The 26417-nt window shown below is 43.6% G+C and overlaps 1 protein-coding gene across 5 annotated transcripts in view; it reads right to left on the bottom strand.

The window, feature by feature from the left end:
- The window catches only part of IL1RAPL2 (interleukin 1 receptor accessory protein like 2), a 332915-nt gene that overhangs the window by 243316 nt on the left and 63182 nt on the right, over window positions 1-26417 (bottom strand). Inside the window, exon 1 of one of the 5 annotated variants that reach the window (XM_063170659.1) lies at window positions 12094-12206. The exons of the other annotated variants lie outside the window; for them this stretch is intronic. The gene's annotated coding sequence lies outside the window, so the exon portion shown is untranslated. Of the gene's footprint in view, window positions 1-12093; window positions 12207-26417 lie in introns of those variants that run through there. 5 annotated transcript variants of the gene reach the window in all.

Here is a 26417-nt window from a genome sequence, read left to right as displayed (position 1 = left end):
AGTGCAGATGCAGTGATCTAGGCTGTGGATCTGGCTCCTCAGCTTCAATGCACCAGAGGGGCTAAACTCCTCTAGAGCAGAGCTGGGGCAAGGCAGTTTACAGGGTCAGGACTCAAATTCTCCAAAAACTCAAGCACTTTAGGAGAAGAAAAACCTAGTTTAAAGGGAGAGGATATCAGATACCTCTTTGATTATTAATTTCATTGCTTGGATGCTTTAATTTCTTGCTAGGAAGTAATATCTTGTTTGATTTTCTGCATGATTCCAGGTACTTGTGCACTGGGTAAAATATCTTCCTGGTTTTCCACCTATCATTTCTGTCCCTTTGAATTGTACCACTTCTCATACACACACAGTACCAGCCTGTATTCTGAACTCTGGAAAATACAACAATTTGGCTTCTGGAGTAATCAGAAGCATTTTTCCTAAGAAGTAACCATATTTCATCCTGTTCAAAAGTGCAATGTCTCGGCACCATGGTACTTTCAAATGACAAAAAAGCAGCATTCAAACACTGCCAAAAACTGATATTTTATGCCAACATATTCAGACAGAAACTTACTGTTTTTCAAAGAGAAATTTTAGTGAGGAAAAAAAAAGTTGGACATTATTTGCACTTATGCAATACTTTGTTCCATCCTGTGCTTCTCTAAATATGAAATTCAAGGAAAAGGAAAGAAAAACTACATCATTTTTTTCATGGAGAGAAGAGTTTTCCCCGAGAGCTGAAGCTTCTTTGTGTTTTGTCAGCTGGCGTGGGAGGCATATTATCCAGGAGTTAAGCACAAATTTCCAAAAGGAAGAGAAAACAGACAGGGTAGACAGTCCATCAAGAAAGGCAATATTGAAAGTTTCCTGTGTATGAAACACATCAGATAGAAAAATCACTTTTCTTTAGTCTAACTCACTTTTCTCTCCCTGTCCCCCCCAAGCAGCCCCATTTCCTTTTTATTTCTTTTTGAGAGAACAATTGCCTCAGAAATCTATGGGAGCAATTCCAGTCCTAAAGTTAAACCTGTGCTTAGCTACTTCCCTGCACCCAGCCCTTTGTTGATGAGGGGGGCGAGAGAGCTCCTCATGCTTGGCACAGAACTGTGGGGCATAAGGAAAAGGAAAGGAAAACCCAAAGTATTTTGCCACTGAGATTTCTGACAGTGTTATTTGTCCTTCACATTCCCATTGAGCTCAGAGCCATCAACCCCATCTGTGCCCAGCAGAGATATTCCCATCAGAGACTTGCAGGATCTGGGGATGAGCACAAGGCAGAAACACCCAAGCACTGACACTCACCACACTGAAACCACCTCTGGACATGCAGCTTCTGTGCAACCTGGGGTCTAATGAAATACCTGCAATAAATTGTCAGCCTCATCCTTACACACCACTGTATTAATGAAACAAAAATTCAACACTGTACCAAAGTGCAGAAAGGCAAATAAGAACTATGGAAAATATTTCTTTGTTCCCTATGCAAGAGCATCAGCTTGATAATTCTTTAGAAATGGAACATAGCTGGAATAATCAAATAAATTATTAGAAGGCATATAAATCATTACCACCTAATATGACTGCAACAAGATTCAATGCAATTTACAGATAAGTATGAGGAATGACTATTGCATTTTACAGAATTAAAACTGGCAAAAGTTCTAAGAAGACGAATGATAGAAGATGACCCTACATTCATTTGCAAACTAAAAAGGCAGAAGGAAAGCAGCAGACTGATAAGTCTTACTTTTTCAACTATTTTGCAACTTGCCCTGAAAAGAAGGATTAATCATAAAGTGGAAATTCTTACATTTAATTAGATATTGAGTGGGTAGGAATCTGGAGACAGTCTAAAGCTGTATGGAAATTCTTAATGCTTTTGGAAATGAGGTGTCCTGGACTGAGACAGTGATGCAGACTTTCAGAAAGTCCAAGTCCAGGCTGCTTTCTGGATTGTGTCTGCTGGCCCTCATCATGTATTTACACCCAAAAGGACATTTCCTAATAGGACACATCCCTGCTCCCACACTTGGTCTAGATACCAAAGAGTTGTCTGCCTTCACTTCCTTCAGAGGCTGGAAGAAAACACAAAACCTGGTGCCAAAGCAGGGATTGGGACTGGCAAATAAGGAGTGCACCCATTTGCACCAGCTGAGCATGGCCTGGGAGAATTGTCTTCTAGGTTTTTCTTTGCCCCTGGGTTTTTTTTATGACACTATGTCAGATCCTTAAGCCATGAATTTCACAGACTCCCCCTCACCTCCTGGGTGTCTCCACAGCACAAGGTCTGTCTGCAGGCACAGGGTCCTGTCTGCCATCTCCAATGAGCCCACCAACACCTGCTGTAGGAACATAACAACAGCCTTGGGGCTCAACTTCCCCAGCCTCTGCTTTGCCCGTGAGGATGGGAAGGGGGGAATTGCAATAGAGCTTTCCCAGGCTGCCAAAGTGTTACAAGAAGTTAATTGTCACTTAGACAGCATTACTCAGTTACTGAGATTAACACCTTGGAAAATCTTTGAGAAAATTGTTGATTCTGCCTAAGAGCACACACCCAACAGCATGCACAGTCCCACACCAATAAGAATCCTTAACACCCATAATCTGCTTTCTACATCCAGATTAGTGCACTCTGCACCTATGGGATCTCTCTTTCTCTGTCTCTGAAATGCCCTTGGTTGTAGTTTAGATCTTGGATAACCTGCACTACTAAGCAGGTATTCAAAAATCAATGCAAATCTCAGTGCTCTCCTGCAAGTCTCTGGCCATTATTTCCTGCTCATCTCACCAAAACATCAGTCTTTTGCACTGAAAATCTGAACAGCCTTCAACACTTTTCTCTTTTTGCTCCATAGTCAAAAAGAGCAGAGGATGAGCAAGGTAAGAGTCTTCAGTTTCTTAAATCCCAGTCTCTTCTTTGGGGTTTATTATTGCTCTCTAATTTATTTTGACACTGTCAAAAAGCAATCTCAGTTTCTAATCCAGGTTCAACATGGACTACTCACATACTTAAAAGCAGACAGGGGACAGCAGGGCAGGGGACAGCACTTCTCATCAGCTGATCTGATTAATTAATTCCCCCAGGAACTGTGACCTCACCATAAACCCTAAACCCTTGCACTTCAAAAGGTCTCTTGGACAGAGCATCCTTAAATAACAGGTACACCTGCTGCCACACCACAACAGAGCAGCAAAACTGACCAAAACACTGCTCCAACCCTCCTCCAGAAGGAACTGAGGGAAAACAGACTTAATATTGAACAAGTGGTGGCCACAGGGCTTGCTACAGAAACAAAGGCATTCCTACATCCTGGCAATGTGCCATCTATAAAAACTGTCCAGGACAAGCAAGCCAACCCTTGTCTTAGAGGCAATGAAGGGCATGCACCCCACCTATGCATGGGAGTGACATGTATACACACACATATAAACACATTAAATATGTTGTACAAAAAGAAAGAGGACATGTACTTTTCTCTTAATTGTGAAAATAAGCACTAACCCATCAGCATGCTTTGCTGCCTACATGGTGTGGACTACACTGTCATGATACACATCTCTCTTACTGGAGCCCTGCCATTCCCCTCTCAGAGTCCTCCAGCCCTGTTTATATTCAAAGGTCAAAAGTTTTATGCAATTTTGCTTGATCTAATCACCAGTTTGCAAACATTCCCAAAAATTTGGCAGTTGCTATCACCAGTTTTAGCTGGAGAGCCATTTTCTGGCTCCATTGTCTCAGTTTTACAAGGTCATTTCCAGTTCTGTGACCTTATGCCTTACCTGCCATCCCCAATTAAAATATGGGGGAAGATTACCAAGAGACAAGTGCATAATTTCAGAGAAAATTTAAAGCCAGAAGCTGACAGACGCTGGAAGAAGCAAAGAGAGGAGATAGCTGTTTCTTTTCTCCAGGGTTGCAACCTCAGTTTCAAAAGCCCCACAGTTTCAAAAGCCCCTTGGTTTCAAAGCAGGATCTTTCAAGTGCCTGTGCTGCTGCACTGCCTGTCTCTGTTTGTGACATGTGCAGTCACAGGATTTTAATGGAGCCCAAAGCCCAGTTTTTAATGCAGACACTTGTGCTGGGGTCTGGATTTCTGCAGCTGACATGACTCTAGGGAGCAGCTTTCATTGCAAATAAAAGCCAGAAAAATGTTTCTTCCCTGACAAGGATTTTAAGCAAGTGGAATCCACTGTAGCACAGCACGTGCAAACAACACAGACACAGCTATGAACAAGAAATCATTCCAGGTTGATTACAAATTAAAGTGATGTACAGGCACATGCTGTAGGCTCATTCTCCTGCTATTGCTTCACACATTACAACAAACATTTATTGGTAGTGGAATTAACTTCACCTTGACATCTCTCTGGGGAGAAAGGGGTTTACATACATCTGTAACGTGGGCCCCTAAATAACCAAGCTCCAGAGTGTGCTGCTTGCTGCTGCTCCACATCACTGCATCACTAAAGCCCTGAACTAAGCATTTCAGAAAGCAGGATCCAAATCACTGTCAATCCCCTGCCATTCCACAAGAACAAAGTCGACAGGAAGGGCAGCAGCAATTTAAGATGTCTTGCATGAAAACTTTAGGAACTGGTACAAACATCTGGGGGCACAGCACATCCAAGCCCTCCCTAGGTCATGATCCTTGTGCAGCAGCAAAGTTTGTATCCACACTCACCCTGAACAAGCCCCAAAACCAGCAGATAAATAAATGGGTCCAACTCCATCTGCCTCTGCTGAGGCCAGGGGAGGATCAACCAGCTACACATTACTCGTCTGTATTTTTATAGCACTTGCTATGTGCTTCTTAAACAGTGAGTAAAACTGAAAAGTCTTTTCAGTTTATATGTACCTTCCTCCTTACCATTTGCTCACTCAATCCTCAGCCTCCATCTGTGTGGAGCCAACATGCCCACCATGCCTTATGCCCACCTTGCTGCTCAGTCACACGCTCTGATGGCGAATTCCCCAGGGAGGTTAGTGCAGCCAGCCCCACTGCACCAGCCAAATCAGCAGCAGAAGGGTGGATTCCCATCTCAAAGGATAAAAAAAGATTCTTAAAAAAGGAAAAAAAAGAAAGAGTCTGGCCAACTCATGCTAGCTAGCCATGGAGAACTTCCAGATAAACATTTTGACATGATGAGCTACAGCAGCATGGAAAATCAGTGTTAGCAGAAGCTTCTGGCAAAGTGTGTGCTTTATAACTTCTGGATCCATTGGAATGCCTTACCTTCTTCAAGTCCCACAGAAACAGCAGCCAGTAGGTTGCCTTAGTATCTATGCAGCAAAACAACACATCTGAGTTGCAAGTCCTGAAGACTTAATTGAGAAACCAGGTGTTCAGTGACATTGTGCCTCATCCTCCCCCTCCCACATTGCCCAGGGAGACAGAGCCCCCAACTAGGGGAGGGCAGGAGATAACAGTGAAGAACCACAAGCTAGAAACAGCTCAGATCCAATTGGTTAAGAAATTCAATGTAAGTTATCTGCAGAGACACCTTGAAAACATTCACCCCAAACTCATACTTCCCAAAACCTGTGGTATTCCACGGGGGACCAAAACGAGTAATTCAGACCTGACTCTGTGTTACAAATATTCCCAGCACAATTTGCCTGGTTTCACTATGGGAATTCAACATAAATCTCAACTAATTCCCAAACATAATGTTTTTAGCACGTGGGTGATCTAAGGCATGTGGAATCTTCCGAGAACTTCACAACATCCATATGTCAGATTTTTATATATAGGTGCTCCATACGGCATATGGATTGCATCACTTCACAGCTGCTGATAATAGTTTAAGAAAAAAAAAGGTACAAAAGCCTGGCTTTCCTACAGCTGAAGTTCCAAAGCCATTTTTAAAATGTTCATCTAGAACCCACAGACCAGTGTCACATAGAAATGACCCTCTAAGGAGCCCAGCTCACACCACGCCTGAGGCACTTCAGCCTGTTGGGTGCATTTCTAACTTTTCTCCCATGTCTCCAAGACAAAACCCAAGACTACAGCATGGGACAGGGATTCTTATTGCCCCATTGAGCAGGGAGAGGAAGCAATCCAGAAGTTATCACCAATCACAGTCTCTCATCTTCATCCTCTTCCATGCTAGGTGCACGTCAGGCACACCCTGTCTCCCTGCACTGTCAGTGGGAAGGAGGGAGAGACTGGGAGAAGAAAAGGTGTTTTAAAGGCTTATTTTATTTCTCATTATCCTCCTCTGATTCTGTTAGTAATAAATTCAATTTGCACCTCTAAGCTGAGCCTGTTTTGCCCCTGGAGTGTTTTCTCCCGGTCCTTATCTCAACTCATGATCCCTTCATTAATTTTTTTCCTCCTCTTCCCAGCTGTGGCAGGGAACTGTGAGTGAACAACTTTTGTGGGTGCCTGGAGTTTGGCCAGTGTCAAACCACAACATCTCCAAACTACAGTGAAGACTTTGGCCTTGTCCACATGGCTGGGCACATTTTCTAGCACTGTCACCTTCACATATCTCCTGATAAATCACTGCCCTGGTACCAGCATCCCTGGCTCACCCTCTTGCTGTTTTGAGCTGAGAACTATTTAATCAACAGGAATTGAACATACATAGAGTTCTATGCCTTGAGAGAATTTTATTTTTGTTATACATCAAAAAGGCCTGTTTCTGGTTTGTCAGGCAAGTTTCATTTACACAGGCTTGCAGCACTTGCACACAGCTCATTTTATTCTCAGCTTGCCTCCAGAGTGACTGTAGGAGTGCATCCATATGGCCAGGGCTTTAGAGCTAAACTGGAAGTACCAAAACAGAGATGCAACTTGGATGCAATTATATGCACTGCTTCAGTTTCCACATTGGGAAGCACACAGCAGCTCCCTCCCACCACATCCGCAGAGGAGCACGTGGTGCCAGAGGGGGCTGTGGCAGAGCCAGGAGCTGCTGCTGCTCTGCTGCTCACACCATGCCAGCCTCAGGGGGCTCCTGAACCACTGCTTCACAGGGCTCCAGCAGCCACCACACCTATGGCTGCCAGAGAAACACTGCGCCGCCTTTCTGCAGCCTAAGGGTCACAGGGAAAAGCTAAAGGTGGAGCACCTATGGCTTTCTGTCTCTTGACCCTCAGTAAGTGAGCACTGAAACTCTGCTGAATGTTTCTCTCCAGTGATGCCCAAAGACAGCTTGGGTCACTCATCAGGCTCCACAGCACCCAGCTGTGAGACCCTCACAGCCCAGGACCAACAGGACTCTCCTGCAGGCAGCACACAGAGCCAGGCACAAATGACACTGGAAGTTTCCTGAGCTGAAATGACAGCAATGCATTGGTCTGCCTCCAACCTCTGCACTGAATTCTACCAGCAGAGCATAATTCCTCCAAATGCTCTGAAAGCAATAAAAGCTTTCCTATTTTTTAATAAGCTTGCATTTTAAACCACTTCATACATATATAGGTATATGTTTGTCTGTGTGTATATATATCTCAAAACATAAAACAAATTGAATTTCTCAGTGAAGAGTGAAAAATGGAAATACCTAAGACTATTACTCATAAGCCAATTCATCTCCTCAGAACCTGGAGTTCAAAAATCCCCAGTAAGGAGTTTGATAAGCAAATTTAATGACTTTGAGACGTATCAACCTCCTTTAATATTGCCTGTGATCAGATGACAGACATTCCTTGCTAGATTTTTTAGGTACTTGCTCATTTGCATGCACTCCAGAATAACCCATTAAAGGCTGACTTTTCTTGACAAACTTTTGCCTCTGATAAATGGCCAACTCTGCTGGCCTGACTTCATGACAGTCCTTGGTCCTGACAGCTCAACTTAATTAACCCATTTAATTTATTAATCAAGCCCATGGCAAAGGAGTATTCCCCATTAAATAGGAATTTTTATCACCCTTAGTTATATGACTAAAGGCCTTCCTAAAAATTGAAGTTTAGTTAGCAGCTTCCATGCTGCCCATCCAAAAAGCTACTTAGGAAGAGGAAAAGAGACTAAAAATGACTCAGTGATTTTAGATAATGACCAGGTTGGGCTGTAAGTTGAAGTAATTTTCCCGTTTCACAAAAAAATGCACTGCAAAGCAATAAGTAATCCTTGAAAAGCTGTTCTGAAGACTGTCTCTTCCATTGGACTGTGCTCTGTTATAGTTGTGTCACTTGGAGCAATCCAGACTGTTTTATTTGTGCAAACTCTGACAATTATTTCACTTGTAAATGCAGACTATTTAGTGCTACAATATTTCCTGGATGACTTATTAATACGGATATAAAACCTTGCAGTTAAAAATAAAACATACAAGGCAGCAAACCATAGGCTGAAGCAGATAAATGAAAGACCAGCATAGTCTTTAAATCTAAAATTAACAAATCACACTCAGATGAAAGACATTTGGGTAAATCAATTCCCCTGCTACCTAAGCCCCAAAGTGCCTTTCCCTTTGCAATCAAACAACCAGAGGCTGTTATAAACTGGCAGGAAATTATCAGCCTAACCAGCCAGATCAGAAAGCTGACACACCACACACCCTACACATTAGCCTTGCTGTCTGCAATAGCACAGCTCTCTACAGCCACATCTGTTTGCAGAAAGATGCAAATGAGGTTTAACTCTTGCAATAGTCTAGCCACGGGAGGATAATCAGAATAAATACTGTTTCTCTGCTAATCACATTTTGTGTTTTTGCTATAAAAGCAATTTGTTCAGGAAAGCTTGACTAAACAGATAAGGACAGGTAGACTGGACAAAGGTTAAATGGTTTTGTCATAATGGCATACAGTTTAATTTCTAGATAAGAAACAGAAATCCTTTTTTTATAGGATTCTGGTCATATCATTTTAGCATTAATATGCCAGATACTTTACAACTGCCACTTCATTTTCTTTCTAGAATGTTTTTAAACCAGTGGCAAGCAGGACGAAAACATTTTCTCTAAATCTATCCAGCATCTGAAATCACCTGAGTTTTGTGAGCAGCGAGCTGGGGGAGAGGCACCATTTGGTCAGTGTGTGTGTTTCCAGGCTGTTTTCCATCAGCCTGTTTGGCTGCACATCTCGTTTTCTGCAGGAAGGTGGCTGTGCTCCGCAGGAGCCCCAGCGCTGCCCTCGCCTCCCTGCGGGCCGGGAGCATCGCTGTGCGCACCCCCAGAGACACACGGGCTGCAGGCAAACTGAGCAGCCTCATCCAGATGGAAAAATCAGATGACAATCTTTTTTTATCCCAGCCTCGAGTCTGTCTAACTCTGGCAGGTAGCAGCCTAGGCTAACACGTTATTATGCTTAATTCCTCTCACAGAGCAGAAACCAACTGTTACTATTTCCCCTTGCTGTGCAAGTTCTAGGATGGACAGGTCCAGAGCCATAAGGCATTGCCTCTCCTCTCCCAGGAGCTGCACACCCTCCAACACTTGGGCTGCAGGACACCCACCAGCCCTGCACAGGGAGAGCTCTGCACTTCCCACCAGAAGGGGCCACAGTCCTCAGCTCTGCAATCCTCATTACAGACCCCAGTGGTGAAGCTGCCTGCTCCAGCTCCATCTCTGCCAACAAAGGACAGCCTTGTCCTGGTCCCCTGCATCAGCAGAGGTGCAGGGGAATCCTTCAGAGGAAGAATCCTGCACCCTTGGCCACCCCTAAGCTGAGCCCTCACTGCCAGCAGCTCCACCAAGCCCCAGTCCCACAGACAGAGCCAGAGCTGGAGCTCCTGCTCCCCAAGGGTGTGCTCATGAGTACATGTCAGAAAAAGAGGCACGTGCATCTTGCAAGCAGGTCTTTTGTCAATTTTTCATCCCTGAACAGCTTTAACTGTATCTGCTAATTAAAACACACACTGCTTTTAGTCTACAGATGCAGATAAAGAGAGCATGGAGGCTGGAAGCTGTCTGTTTACACACCACAAATCACATCACAAATATCCAAAAGTGCATTTGACTATCTAGGGGATGGGGCTTTCAGCCATTTGAGGCCACCAAATTACTTCTGACAACAAAGAACATTCTGAAATTAACTTTGAAAGAAGTCTCTGTTTTATTAAGATGGAGGAAACAAAAGTGATAGTTCGTGCTTCTTGGCAGCATTTCTGTCCCTGAGACAGGGAGGATGGATTCCTGTAGGACTTTTGCATAGCTCTGACATGGTGCAAGAGCCTGGAATTGGAGAGTGCCTCATTTACAGTAATTACATTTAAAAGTGGGTAGCAGGGCTTGATCTGTGACAAATGCACAAGGAGAAAAACTGCATGTGATGACAGCAGAATCGACAGGATGCTGTTTTCCCGAAAGGCCAAAATTAATTGCTCCTTTCCACCCCTCCCCATTTCCCCCAGCCTTTGCTGAAGCAGCTCTGCATGTTCACAAGCTACAGAGCAGTAAGTGCGTCTGTATTCACACACAGCAAATCACATCAGCCATCAAATGCTGCCCTGCAGGATTCCAGTGGAACCACAAAGCACATGCAGGGACAGACCCTGGCCCACACACACATCAGAAAGAGCTGCCCTGCTCCTCCTCTCAGCACACTGGGACATTCCCAGGCCTGCTCCCCTTGGACACTCCTGCACAGCAGGGAGAGATGGGCATTGATGCAGGGGGACTTTATCTACAGGCTCCCTCCTCAGGGTCAGGAGAAAGTTTCTTTGCCTTGTACCCATTCAGCAAAGTGGGAAAACAACATCTCTGTTATTACAGCACACACAAAGCACAAGTCACTAATTGGCTCTAATCACATTGCTGTAAACATTGACAACAACCCAGAATTCAAAGGCCTCCCTGTTTTATGCAACTCAAAGGGATTTGCAAGACCTAAAGCTGTGCCACAGCCAAGGTTCAGCTTTGACCACAGCCTGCAAATGGCTCCTGTAGCAGAAGCATTTTCTGGTACCTGCTGAAACACAGACACAGGTTCACACCTGTGAGGAGGGGGTTGGATGAATTTTCCATTGAAAGTTTCTCCTACAGCATATAAAACTCTGCGCTGCACACTTATGCACAAGAGAACAAAAACTAACCCAAACCTAGGAACTGGGGAGACAAGCCACTTCTTTGATGTTAATAAATGGGATATAAAATAATAAGCTATAAACAGCTGTAGCCCTGATTCCACTTCACTGTATCAAGGGCAAATGTGGAGCAAAGACTACAACACATCACCTGCATCATATAAAAACATGGGAAATCTCTCTTGTATGAAAACTTCTAACCCAAGGAACAGGATGGAGATGCCATCCTTAGATCATTATTTCAAAATCTGCTCAAGTCAAAGCTGCCCAGTGTAGGTGTTTCTGTTAAGCAGCCCAAAGTTTGGTCCAACCTCAGTTCCCACAGTGGAGTCTGCTTTCTGCTCACAGGCAGCATAAACAATACCTTTGAAGCCCAGTGTATTTAAAAGCCACCTAGACCCCTCTATAACTTAGGCATGTAAGTAACTCAGGTGGTACTCAGCTATCAGAAACTCCCCCAGTATTTCAGCTACTCAAGGATATTTTCACAAGAGTATCAGGAGCTGTTAAAACTTTTGGTATCCTGAATTCACAGCACTGCAGTGTACATAAAATTATTAATTTTAATTAAAATGATAAAATATTCTAAAGCAATAGAAACATCCAATTTTTGTAATTAAAGTAATGCAGAAAAAAATTTGCTTAAATGGTTCCAGAACTAAATTTCACAATGGTTATGCCATTTTAAAGTTACATGGTTTAGAAACTAGGTTGCACTTTTAAGAGACTCTTTAATAATTCAAGACCTTTCAAGGTCAGAGAGAAAGCAGTGATACAGTGATTTTTCTTCTTGAAATTTGAGAGTTCTGTTTATTCCTCTCATATGCATGCATACATATTCCAAAAGTTACCATGGGATATCCCCAGTCAGGGTCAGCATGTCAAGTCAGTGGATACAGCCTACCACTGTGTACCTGCAGCTTCACTTCAAAGCAGAACTTTTCTAAAATATTCAGCTTGGTGCACCCTTGATAAGAGGGCCAGGTAAGTTCTTTCCCTTAAATTCAAGGCAATGCATTGTCCAGAAGTAGTTGGAATAACCAGTAATTTTCTCCCTGGCTCCTCTGAAATAGTTATTCAGTATTTATTTTCAGGATTGCTTTTTCATGGTAAAAACATAACTTACCTCTAAAGCTTCTGGAACAGGAACCCTTTTTTCAATATGTTTAAATGTTGTTTAGTGTAGAAGGGAGCCAATCTCTGAATCTTTTAAATGCTCCTCCAAGGAAAACAGTGATAGTACCTATTGCCTGCAGAAAAACATAAATAACTCCCAATTAACTGTCACTGAAGCACAGCTTCAGTTTGAGATTTAGTGGATTGAGTACTTTCATGGGAGTGTTCAACTCCCAAGCAATCAATCACACCATTGCAAAAGCCATCCAGAGCAAGCAAGAAAACTTTGGAGAATTACAGAGCAAAAAACTGCACATGTAAGTGCCAGGAGAAGGACTCTGATACTTCATGGAGAGCTACAGAACAAAGTAAAACTCCTTATGATACTGGTCAAAAATACAATGCACAGGTAGGCTACACAAAATAATATTTTGACACTTTCATACAAGCATTGGGCAAAGAAATGTGTGAGGGAGACCGTTCTCATCTTGCCCCACATTGCAAGGTCTGCTTTGACAAAGGAGTGTTGAGGAAACCTTTCTTCCTTCTGTGCTAAAATACCTTGGCTGGCCCCTGTTAGAAAAAGATCATATTAAAAGCAGCTTCTTAAAGAGTCCAAACATTCATGCAATTAAAAGCCAATCCTCCAACTGTGTGTGGACAGAGAGAAGAAAAAGCGCTGCCATGCAAAAGCAAATTCAGAGACATACTGACAGCAAATTACTGACACAACACCTTGCTCTGTGAGGAAGATCACTCCCCATTTCAAGCAGTTCCCTGCTAGTTGGATTCTCTGTTCTGCCTCCAAAGAGCCAAAACACAATTTCCCTCCCTCTACCTGATGTTAGGAAAAGCCCATTCCCTTTTAGGAGACAGCAACTGGAAAACAACAGGAGCAGGCACAAAAAATCAGTGCAAATGTAGGAGGCACAATCCCAGCAGCTCCCTCTGTCCTGTCTTTTATCACAGAATTCAGAATAGTGTTGGCAAGCTCTCTGTAAGGTTTACTTGGTGTCTTTATACATTTTTAAATGTAATTTCGGTAAGGTTTGTTTTTGCATGGATCTGTCAGTGTGTTATGTATAAAATGACAATTCAAGTCTCAAGCTATCAGCCTCTTTCTGCCAAGTGACAAATAACGGATGCTTAAAAAAGTCTCGTGGCATTCCAGAGAGCTAAAGAATAATGAGTCACAATCTCAAAACTCAAAATTACTTTTCCTTTCCCCCCCTTCCCTTTCTTCTTCTCCCACCTTCCCCCAGTTGCTCAGAGAAGGGAGGGTTAGGTCATGGGGCTCAAGAAAAGAGAATTTTCATTTTGGAGTTTTAGCATAGGGTTTCAAGTACCAGCAAAACCTCATTTTCACTTGCACATTACGTGGGGCTTTGTCATTAATTTGCACAAGGTGTCAAAAGAGTAGAAGATAAGCTGCAACACCCTCCCCCAAGATACACTCTGCTGTTAGATTGAAAAGGCCAGGGTAACAAACGTGTTAATAAAATGTATGCAGTGTTTCCCTCCTCTGGAAAAACCTTGCCAGTGCTTAAGGAAAATAACTAAGTTTGTACAAGAATTATATTAAATGTATATATTAAGCTTTATTCCTTATTTTTATTTGCTTTTTTCCTACGTTCATTTTTTTAATATCTTTTCCAGTTTAGGAATCCCGTCCAATGCTAGGAGCAATATCCAGGAAGAAACCATAATAAAACTTACTATAATGTCAGAAAATAAGTATGAAGTTGCACATCCATGTAGTCTCTAGAAGAGCAGAAAGAGAAAGCAACATCAGGCAGTTGTTGGTCACATCTCCAAGGCACAGATTTCTCAAGTACTGAGATGATACAGATTCATATTGAAACCAGAACAAACAAGCAAAACAAAACCAGCAAAGAAAACTCCTTTATGTTAGTAAAAATAAATAAATCCTCTTAGTCATTCTCTCCTGGCCCCTATTTTTACAGCTGTGCTCGTCACCTGTGCACTCAAATTGAACCGAAAGTAAGGCAGCATCCTCCATGAAATTTCACCATAGAGCATTTTCAATCCCCAGGCTTTCCTAGGCCTCACCAAACTCCCTGTGCTTCACAACAGCAGCGCCTTCAGCTGGGACAAACCCCCTGAGTGCTCCAGCTCCATCTTCTCTGGCACTTACTGGGCCCAGCTCTGCCTCTCCTGCTCAGCCCACCTGGGGACAGGCAGGAGGGCTCATCAGAGAGCCTCAAATCCAACATTCCCTACACACTAAGGCCACTTAAGTTGAATGTGACTTATAACACAAAGGTTTTGATCCAAATCTGTGTTTTCATCTTTTCGACCTTGCCAGAATAAATAAATAAATAAATAAATAAATGATCCCAATACTGAGATGGGACATCTTTGTCTTTTGAAGTCTTCATGGAATTACATCCAGGTCTTCGAGCCTAATTCAGGGGGGAAAACAAAAACTTTGGACTCAATATAAACACCAACTTTTCATTCAAATGCTGTCCTAAGAAAGAGTACATGAAATCAAATGTTTATGTGATTCTTTTGTCAGTCTTACAAGACCAAAAGGCATGTGATGAAGAGTGATGACAAACAAGCCATGGAAGTGTCCCAAATACGTAGGACACTGCCTCACTAATAAAATGAGCTCAGTAGATCATTATCCAGCACCCCCAATGTTTCAGCCCTGGCTGGAGAAGCAGTCTTGAGAGGAGCTGTTCACAAGCCTCATTTCAGCAATGAAAATCCTGACAGACATGAGAAGGTAAATGTCACACAGCCAGCCAGGCTGCTAAAGGCCTCTTCCCCTGATGCTTTGAATAAATACATCCACGTTGCTATTTCTGTTTCATAGGAAGGGTATAAAGTTGTGAGGCAGGGAGAGCCTGCACTGCTAGGACACGTTAGCAGGCTGTGTGCCAGGCTGGCAGCTCAGCACAGACACAGCCAGGAGATCAGGGCCCAGCAGCTGGGAGAATTTCAAAGCAGACATCATCTACTGGGATGGGTGGTTTCCAGCAGCTCCTCTCATTCAGCACAGAGCCAACTGCTGGGCCAGCTCAGGCTCTGCTTTCCAAAGAACCCACTGACCCACTAAGGGAACAGCAGGAGAAGGGCTGAAACTACCACAGGAAGGACAGGAACATCTTCCATTTTTGTTTAAATCACAAATTTCATCAGTGGCAAAAGTGTCCCAGGCTGCATGGAGCATATTTAGGCGCCAGCCCCTGCAAGCCCAAGCACAACGAGAGAGGAAGGAGCAGCAAGGGAAGTGCCAGGCTCTGTGTGCTGGGAGGGCTGTGGGGCAAGAAGGTTCCTGGGCCCTCACCCATGAAACAGGGAACAACACAACCATGGGGACATCTCAGCCAGAGCCACATGAGAGCACTTCTATAGGAAAAACAAAGCCTGGCACACAGAAAACAGGTTTTTGTCACACAGCTGTTGCTTGCAAACATGTTGGTAATTCATCACAATAGTCTAGCTCCAGATGGACTTAGACTGTGATAGGAAAGCTTATCTTTCCTTCAGCATTTGTGTACCACAGCATCATCCCCCATCCCACTGTGCTTCTCTAACACTGCCTGAGCTTTCCTTGATGTTGCTGAGCCTCCTGATGTCAGTGAAAGAAGCTGTGTATTGATTAAAGCTGCCTCAGGAGAGCCAGGGTCCTTATGGCACACATTTGAGTTACAGAACTTACAGGTGAGGACAACAACCCCTTGGCATTTCACAGCTAGCCAAGCATCTCACAAGTGGTCAGCACAGCTCCTCTGTCACTCAGCCAGTCCTCCTGACAGCCTTGCTTTAAAGCCCTTCACTGGAAGGGGTTTGGCAGCACATAAAAGTGGCATGGCAGTATGTGCTTCCCTCCAGGCTCTGGTCAGATCACACAGTGCCTGGTTTTAGAGAAAAACAGGTGTTGCACAATAAAACCTCTGAGGCAGCAAATAATTCAGATGTGATTGATGCCTCTCCAGGCACCATGATCAAAAAAGTGTCTACACCCATGCAGCAGCAAGGGGACATTGTCTTCTACTCACAGCAGCATCTGCACTGCTCCAGGGGAGCCCAACTGCTCCCATTGCTCCCAGATGGAGCCCACCAGGTCCCTCTTCCCTGTGGAAGGGGCTGCTACTGCACTGGCAGGTTTTGTCACATCCTCTGTAAAATTCTGTGTTCCGTGTAAGATCTTCAAACTCCCTGCTGAAAGGCAGAAATTTTACCGAAATCACCTTTCCTAAAATAACAGCAGAAATTCTCCTTCACCTCCTACTGAGGATTCTGAAGGGAAACATGAGCCCAAACCTTCCATCCCTCCAGCAAAGCTCCTCTGCAGATTTTGTCAGTCACCTTTGAGGAGAGTGGGAAAACCTGATCTGAAGGGGCTGCCAATGTAAAGCAGAGACCTGTGTAAAACTGAGAAGTGTTTTCTATTTTAAATGTAATAATTCATATAGTCACAGGACATTGGTTCCAGACTGCACCTGAGCCATCACAAACAATCACAGCAGGTCAGCAGAGAGCCAGCAGCAGCCCTGTCTCCACAATCACAGCTCACCAGAACTTCAGGAGGGAATTCCCAACCCACCAGGATGAGCCACAGCTGCCCAGAGCCCACAGGGGCTCCCACTGTTATCTCCAAGTCAGCATTTGGGGCCCTCCTACATCCATCTCAGAAAGCAAAAACGTAATTAAAGTGAGGTGACAGAGAGCCTGGGAAGAAAAGTGCTAAGGAAATTCAACAGGAAAAACAAATTAGATCAAGGGGAGAGGAGGGGGAAACAGAAAACAGGCAATTGATGGCCATTTCATTAGTAGAGGTCAAAAATGTTTCCTTTACCATTTCCAAAAATATCAAATTCTCTTGTACTTAACCGTATAATGAATTAAATATCAGCAGTCAGCAACAGATGAATCTCTTTGGAATGGAAGCATAACCTGAGCATACTTACAGCAATAAACTGCTGCAGTGGGTTCAAATTTTCTTTGAATTGTTTCCATGAATTTGTATTTAAATGAATACACGGTATGCCCATACATTCAGCAGAAAGTGAAACCCTACTCTTCTGAAAACTGAAGTTTCTAAATGGAAATTGTTTTTACTACTTAGACAGAAACAAAGAAGAGAGACAATGAAAAATTCGAGGGAGTCAGTCAAATTAACCTTTTTTGATCAATGACTCGTTTGTAGGGACAGACACATTTCTAAGTTGTGAAATTTCTGATGTATGCAAGCCACCAAGGTTGGAATCAATAAAAAGTGAAAATAAAGTGGATTTGTGTAGACTGATTTTTAAAGCAAAACTATGCATTATTCATACAGAAATCTGCCTATAATGACTGGAAAGCAGATTGAAAAGTCTAAAGGTTTAGACCTGGGAGAAAATTTAAGACAAATCACATTATTAAAATGAGCTTTGATTAGATCTGCAGAATACACAAATCCAGTCTTGCTCATCTATAAACTAATTTCTCATGTGTGTATTTCTAGGTTGCAGCACATGTACAAGTAAGAAGATGCTCTTAAAAGCAAGACACATCAAAGTTCCAGAAGAGGAAAAAAAACTGGACTCTGCAGGAAACAGAACAAATTAACTACACAAGTAATTAATATGTTAAAGATTTAGAGCACACATTTTGTTGCACAAGGTGCCTTTTTAAACATTTGGAACAGCTGCTTTGAATAGCCAGATTCCCACTAACCAAAGCACGTAGGATCTGCAAGTGGTGAGAAGGCTGCTCTCAGCAGGGATGGGATTTCCAGCAGACCCTGAAACACTGGCTTTGTCTTTAACCCAGTGGTAAAGAGCAGCCCATAGCTCCAGGGGAACAAACATTGTCAGTGAGCAGTGCAGTGTGACAGGGCAGGGCTGGGCAGTGGAGCAGGGGGTGCTGAGCACCAGACCCCCAAACCTGAGCCCTTCTGGCCCTTCCCAGGCAGAGCAGCACTGATCTGGTCCCTCACACTGTGAACCAGGCAAACAATGGGAACCCATCTCCACATCCACATCTCCACACCCACCCAGCCCCTGCACTGAGTCCATCCGACAGAGCACACCAGGACTGTGGGGACATGCAAGGTTCATGTAAAAATACATTCCTGAACCAAACTGAAAGTGATGGCAGAAAGAATGTGTTTCTATTAAACACCAGTGTTTAAAGATAACTTCACTGTAACAACAGACCATGTCCAGTGTTTCCCAGCAGTTTAAATATAAAGCATTTTTCACTCTTTCATCTTGAACTGTACTTTGCCAGAAGATCAGCTGATGCAGCTCCACGCAACAAAGTCAACTCGCTTCACTCCAACATAATTTGGTTGTCAAGTAATACTCTCACATTTTCTCAAATCTCTATTTAAGGAGCAAAACAAAAAAAGCAACCCAGATTAGAAAAAGAAGTCCTCAAAACCTGCAGATAATACAAGATTTTATAGGGAAGAGGAAAATAGCAAGAGGAAGCTGGAATATAAAAAAAATGTCAAGAAGAGAGCTTGTAAAATTTCAACAACATCCAGCTGCAATTCAACCCCTGCTTCAGCTGTAATCTCTAAATCAATCCAGATCTGCCTAGAAATGTTTGATTATCTATATGGGCCTATAGTTATATACAACAAGTACAGAAAAAAGCAGTTTCTATCTCTTTACCATTACTGTGATTAACTTCAAAACTTATTTACCTTGAAAATACTCAAGGGATTGCAGTATTAATTATTTTTAAAGGACACTCAATGCAATTGGCAGCTCAGCATTGATGAGTATATCAAAAAAAATAAAAGGAGAATTAATTGGGGACCTTGGGACCTTATTAAAATTTGCTCTTGACTGTAAGTTCTATGACCTTCTATGGCTGAACTTCTCCTGATGAGGCAACTGCATTTATACTTTAAGAATACCATTTGGTAGAGAAAAATAACCAAACTTTAAAGAGGTATACAAACACATTTGCAACACAAATCAGTAGTTTTCCAAGGAAAAAGATTAGAAAGACTAAAAGCTTTTGCACTGAACACTGAAACAGGATCTGGTTCTTGTGTCTTAAATGCAAACCTCTCAAAGCATCACACTTAGCAAACCTCAGGAGGCAAAAAGCGCATTCCCAAGGCTGTGTTCTGGACAGAAGCATCAAATTGGGCAGGATAATGGAACCCTGCACCCTTGCACGTAACTAGTCAGTGTATTACTCATCTCTCAGATGTGCAGAAAAGGAGGAAAACCTCTCTAGTTCAAACAGCCAGGATCAAACTTCCTTGTCCCAACAGTAAAGAGCTGTTTCCAGGCTGGAGATGAGCTACACAGACCCTTGGCATGGCACCAAAGATCAGTTTCTACTCCTACAATGAGCAGAGGTGGACACAGACACCCCAAACGTGGACTGCAGACACAATGGACAGCACATTCACACACAGAGATGCAGAGTTCATGGAGGGAGGCCCAGGGCTGTTCACACTGGTGATGTCTTTGCACTGCCCACCTCAAATCTGAGCAACTGTCTTAAAAACCTGCACCAATCCTATCTTTTCAACTAGCAAAACCCAACTGGCAAAATAAATGGGTAAATATTTAACAGCATTGGGGAAAACAGCTTTAAATGCAAATACTAACAAGATCTCTCTTTTTATCTCATCACCAGCCAACTTTGACAGCTCTATGGACAGAGAGCCCCAGGTGCCCTCTCAGTTTTTTGACATTTAAACCCCTGCTCATGTTTCATTCAATTATTAGTTTTATTGGGTTTTTTCCCTCCCCGCTGGCCCCACACAATGAACTTCAAAAGTAGCAGAGCACAGAAAAACATCTCTCAAAACCACCCCTTACATGCTCTGTGATGTTTCCAAACCTCTGTCTTTGACTACACCAAATCACTTCGATCCTTTGTGGAAATCTGAATTATGCTACACATCCCACGTGAATTAAGCAGAAGATCAAAGAACTGGGAAGCACAGCCCATGCCAGGAGGAGGGAAGGCTTTTTCTGTGGCACCACAAGCTTTTTCGTACTTGTTTTTGCTTCTTTGAACAAACCTCTGTGTTTTTATGAGTGGGAGAAAACACTTCCTTTTCTCAGCTAAACTAATCTCACCAGTCTTATCAGTTTTATTTTAAAAATCTGGCCATTTTGCTTGCTTTGACTACTGGAAATCTGCTTTATAGCAGTTAAAGCAGTGGCTCTTTTACAGTAAAAATCTCAAATTAAATCAAAAATCTAGAGTCCTGTTGCTGGGGAACTCCTCAGACCCACATCAGAGGTCAGGGCTTCCATCTTTAGCAACACTTGCACAGCTTTGTTTATTGCAGGGGCTTTCTGAGCATCACCATCCAGGACCTCTCTATTCCCCTGAAGAAACACTTCACACAATTCCCAGGATTTCTGCCTCATGATGGTTTTTTTAATATTCATTTCACTCATTTCAGCATCAGCAGTGCCAATTCTGACCCCATGTCAGCAGCCACCTGTTTGTCCATCCTCTCCTCCATCCTCTGTGCAACTGCAGGATGTGGCATCAGACTCTTGTGGCCTTGCACATCCTGGTGCCTGGGCTGGCAGGAACAGAGGAAATTTCAGTTTCCTCAGGGCACTCATCTGTTCCTGCCATTCCCCAGCAACAGCTGAGTAGACTTTGCAGGCTTCATTTAAAACCCTCGTACACTCCCCAGCAATTTGTCCCTTTTGCTTGCCATGCAGATGACTCCCAGAACACTTCTCTTAAGTGAACAATCACATCTTTGCTGTCTCCTCCTTTAAACTTTACTTCCAAATACGGGCAACTTTTGCTGCCATTTCACACAGTAATGAGAAAATCTCCTTTAATATTTACAGAGATAATACAGTTTCAGAAGTATCTACATTTTTCCTATCTATCACTAGAAAGAGAAGCAAAAGGAGTAGTTCCACGTCAGTGGGTCTGTAAGAGGGGAAAGGATCTTTTTTCCTTTCACTGTATTTGTAATGGGAATAAACCACTTGTAAAGTATCTGAAAGAATATACATTTATAAGCAAAATATTTCTGTTCTAGATTAATACTGGAAGGTAATGGGAGAGGATCAATAACAAAAAAATATTCTTTCTAACAAAAGATTTAACTGAATTCTTTTTCCTGTTCAGTCTTCAAATCTGTTTCGAGTTCTCTCCCACTCCAACAGTTGTGGGGTTTCTTTCTTTTAAAGGAGACTCAAACAGAAAGCAAATTACACAATTCATGAGGAGACACATTGAAAAAACTTTTTTTAATACTGATACATAAGGCAGGGCTGTGTGGATGGAGAACCCACAACTCTGGGTCACATTTTAAACACAAATTTCTAATCCAGACAACAGCTGGGAGCCATTGCCCACTGGAGATTGAGCTGATGCCTCACAAAGTTGCCTTTCTTGAGTACTTCAAATAAACCCTTCCCTTGCAGCTGCTTCCAAGAAGCCTTTCCTTTCTCCTGCTCCTTGTATTCTGCCAGGGAGAAAAGGCTATATAGCAAGGCAGGAGTTGCCCTTCCTTCAAATTTTTCCTGGTTGTTTTAACAGAAGAACAAAGTTATTGAGATAGCTAGGGGTAAAACAGGTTGGTTAAAAAAAATACTTCCACTTTGACCAAAACCTGAAGTTTAAGTTTTGTCTTGATTCTAAATGGGAGACACACCAAAACCCCCATCCTTTTCTAACAGCACTAGCAGAGTCTACCAGAGCTGAATAGCTTTAATAAACACACATATGGTTAGAGCAAGATCATCTTCCAGCAGGCTCCTTCCCCTGAGACCAGCTGGAGTTATATTTCAAACTGAAGGAAGCAAGCAGAGAATATCCTCCAAAACCCCTGCTAAGGGAAAGGAGGGCAAAAGGAGATCAATCAGGATGAAGGTAAAAAAGGAAATAAGAAATTGAGTTGCCCTTTGGGAAACATGTAATTACATCTCTGAGTTCCTCTTCTAAGCACAGGCCTGAGGCAGAGAGTTCAGGTCTAAGCATTTGCAGCTTCCACACAAGTTGGGCAGATAATCCCAAACTTTTCAGATTTATCATTATTATCAGCAGAGCTCCCCTCAGGTTCTCCATGCAGCCAAAGGTTTCAGCAGCATTTATGGGAGAGCTCAGGGAATGATCCCTCAGACCACACAACACCAACAGAGGAAGGATGGGATGGATTAGAACTGACATTGAGCCAGAACTCAGCCTGGATGATGACCAGGAACAGCAGGAGAACCTGCTCAAAGAGAGGACAAATCTTCCTGGGCTTACAGGTGCAGGAAGTGCTAAAATTGCTTCAGAGAAGCTACACCTGAGATGAAGGGACAGAAATACAGCTGAAGCATCCCCCCTGCAGCCAGCAAAGGCAGCAGCCCTTCAGAGCCCAGGTCCTTTCCAGCCTGGCACGAGGCTTCACCTCAGGCTGTGCTCAGCCCTCAGCTCTCGCAGCAAAGGGAGCAGACCTGCAACCACACCAACCATGTGCCACTGAAGGTCTGGTTGGCAAGCCCCACACAAATTTGTAACCCAGTTTCACAGCTTGTGCATGTCACCACAGGCTCTTTACCCATCCCAAGTGAGAGGCAGTCCTGGCTTGGATGCGATTCTCAGGCAGTAAGACACAGCCCAGCATCTCAGACTGGCTTCACCAGCTCCCATCACAACAGCACAAGACGAAATAAAAGCAAAATGCCCCAGGAGATAAGTCCTCCAGGAGAGAACACAACCACCAAAATGGCATGGCAGGACCAACAGGGATCTGGAGGAATGGCAGGACTACAGAGGCTGGAGGAATTTGTACAGCTGTGCCCCAGGCAGCTCCATTCACCAACATCTAGCAGCCCCTGGACTGCTGAGAATATCACAGCAGTAAGTAAAACAAGAGCAAGCAAAGGAGTTCGTCTTGATTTAACTTCAGATCCTCGTTTTAACTTGAGAAAATTCAATTAGTTTCTACCCAGAAGCAGTTTAGCTGCCATTGTTGGCAATCAATGGTCCCTAAATGCTGAGAAACTGGCAACTGTTCAATGTGCTGGCAGAGAGGCTTTCCTAATTAAAGATGTCACTTTTCCAGCTAATTTAAGTCTGCCATCTCTTGAAAGTACCAATTGCCACAACAAAATATGAATAGGAAATTGACTTTCTGTGCATCTGTTTTTGCAAAATACTTCCTCAGAGTCATATGTTTCAGCTTAAATGGTTTAGGTCACTTGCTGGGAGGCAACAGCAGAGCTTTGTTCTGCCTCCCGAATACCTCTTAAATAAAGAAAAATAAGCAGGGGTTCTGTCATCTACAGGAATGAAAAAGGTATTTGTTGGCTTTCACAGCATCAGTGAGTTGTTCTGTACTCCATCTGATACTGATTTTGTTAGTATAAAGGAAATCCACACTGAGCAAGTCTGCTTATCTAAACAGCTTCCATCACACTACATTCTTATCCACACAACTTCCCTGGGGACAGGGAAGTGCTGTTATTCCTGCTGGAAGGAAATGTAGAAGCACACAGCTGAGACACAAAGGTTTTTAGATGTCTAACTTCCACTGAAGTCAAATTTCTGACTCATCCTATTATCTCCTTTCCATAATAGCTAAATAACATCCCTCTATTTCCTGAATCCAGCTATCCCAACGTTTCAGCCAAACCATGCATTTTTAAGACTATTTGCACTCTGGCAACAAAAGGAAAGCAATGCCTGTGCACTTGGGAATGGAACTCCTAAGTTCAGTAATAGAGCAGCATCCTGACTTCAGCACCTCCTGCTTGCCCAGCTGTGCTCACTCCACTCCTTCCTGCTGAGGTCCCAAAATCAGCCCTGTTCTGGGTCAGCCAAGGGAGGGAGCACAAATCCCAGCAGAGCTGTCTTCATCAAAAGGACTTCTGACTCCTCTCACTCCTTCTAATTTCTTCTTTTTTAATGCTCTGTGAATCTTTTTCACAGCTTATTGTGAATCAGACAGAGCATTAAACTAGCTTTCTTTACTCCACAAGCATTTGACAAACAAAGCAGTTAGAAGCAGGACTTGAAATCTTCTCCTTTTCCCCTGTCCAAACATCAAAATGCCACTGAATTTTGGTTTTGTGGAATTCTAGATAAGAGCCATCCTTTGTTGAGTGCCACAAGAAATAAACCCCTTATCTTTGACTGGACTTAAGGCCTCATTGTTGTACACAACAGTTAATTTAACATGGATGAGATGCATTGAACCACCAGGGTGGCTGCTCACATGAACATTACTGATATGAGGCTGTGTTTCGTAAGCTTGGAAATGCTGCCTGGCTAGGTAGACTTGAAGCAAGTCATACATTATTTATAATTTATTAAAATTTATTTTAAACAATTCCTCTCCCACACCATCATTTGATCAGCTCTGTTTACAGTCTACAACTGTGGAGCAGAGGCGTGCAGCATTAATTACACCACTGGGCTCTCCCACCCCCAGGTATGACAGAACAGACCCACACTTCCTTCCTGAAATGGAAACCTCCTAACATAGGTAGGAAAGGAGGAACATTTTATACTTGTTTTTCCCCTGCCAATGCAAGTTCACCTATTCCCACTGCAGTATGCCCCTTTGCCCCTTTCTGGAGCCCAGGATGGACTTCTGGCAGCAACAAAGTCTCTGGGAGCTGAACTAAGGGACTGCACACTTCACTAGGGAAAGAGCACGGATACAGCCTTTCCTCACATCTAGCTCTCTAGAACAGCAATTCCTAGGACTATACCTCCCTCCTCTTCAAAATGTGTTGGTTGAATTCCCTAATCCCAGGAGGGAATCACAGAATGGTTTGGGTTAGAAGGGACCTTTAAAGATCACCTGGTTCCAATCCCCCTGCTGAGGGCAGGGACACCTTTCACTCAACCAGCTTGTCCAAAGGTCAATCCAACCTGGTCTTGAACATTTCCAGACTGCAAGTGCAAACCCTAAATCATTTGCAAATAATTCCTCTAGGCTGTGAGGATGGTAAGATTTTCCAAGCCCAGTTCAGCAATGCCACCATTGTGCCCTGCTCTGGTCCCGGGCTGGCTGTGACCTCTGCATCCCCCAACCAAGGTCAATGAGGCTTTCTTTTTTTACATTAAGCCACAGAGCACTGGAATGAATGCTATGCAGAACTAATTTGTCAACCCAGCCACAGTGTCTTTATGTCTGCATATTTGTTGGCAAATTCCCTCCCTCCCCTGGTCCATGTGCTCCCCTCCTGAGGGGGCCCATCATGGCTGAGGTCAATACATGGACTGTCTGCCCCTGCTCTGCCCCCTCCAACACCATAGGGCAGTTTGCACTTTGAGCTCTCCCTCCAGAAACATTTCATTATTCCACTAGTCCCTGAGCAACAGCAAAGTGATGCCAGGAGAGGAGCAGAGGCAGCACCGCTCGGGGGCACCTCCAGCTCTTGCCCAATTCCTGCAGCTGCTGATCAGACCAGCATCCCCTGGGACCTTTCCAGAGGCTCAATGTGGGACACACAGCAGCTCCAATGGCACCTCCTGATCCTCCAGGAGGCTGCAGGACGGATAAATCAGAGGGTGGCCCGTGGCTCCTGCAGCCTCTGCCTTCCCCAGCACACACATGACAGCAACCACAGCCCACTCACCCATCAGGACAGGATATTCCCATCTGCAGGCACCAAAACTCACTAACAAAACCATCCCATGAGCAGCTTATAACAGGACAACATCCAAAGGCAAAGCCTTTCCCTAGCTCTCCAAGAAGACTGCTGTGCAGAGCAGGAGCCCCCTCCGCCCACTGTGGCAGGGCAGAGCACCCACGTCCTCAGGTGTGAGGCAGAAGTAGTGCTGGAAATCAGGAATAAAGCTATAAAACACAAAAAAGCCAGGAATCTCGGCTCCTTATCAGACCTCCTAATTACTCAGTCTAGCAACACAAATGCAATATGGAAACATTCATCACCAAGAAAATAAAAAAAAATCTTCACAACTTATATACATACACACATATGTGCACATACAGTTTACTCTACAAAAATAAAATATTTAACTATATATTTTCCATCAGCACATTTCATCTTAACTCAGGGATACATCACACATATTCCAAGTTATTTTATGTACACAGCAGCTGTGTACCAACACCTCCATGAGGAAACCTGCAGGGCACTGCTGCCTTCATCTACCCAAGTGCTAATGGAAAAATAACCTGCACAAATACATCTGTCAACACACAGGGGAAAATTGTATCCCTTGAAGCAATAATCACATTGCATTTGGCTTTCCATGGACAAATACAACTCCTTTCCACTAGGGGAGACTCTCTGTGGGTCAGCACTTGAGACAGTGACAATGCAAACCCACACACCCAGGTCTGCTCCCTGCTGCACTGGCAGAGCAACACTCACTGCCTCCCATTTCTTTCCATGCAAC

The sequence above is a fragment of the Melospiza melodia genome, chromosome 16, assembly GCF_035770615.1.
Source record: "Melospiza melodia melodia isolate bMelMel2 chromosome 16, bMelMel2.pri, whole genome shotgun sequence".
Classification (NCBI taxonomy): domain Eukaryota; kingdom Metazoa; phylum Chordata; class Aves; order Passeriformes; family Passerellidae; genus Melospiza; species Melospiza melodia.
Note: the sequence above shows the minus strand (reverse complement) of the source record. Positions and strands in the feature narration are given on the sequence as shown.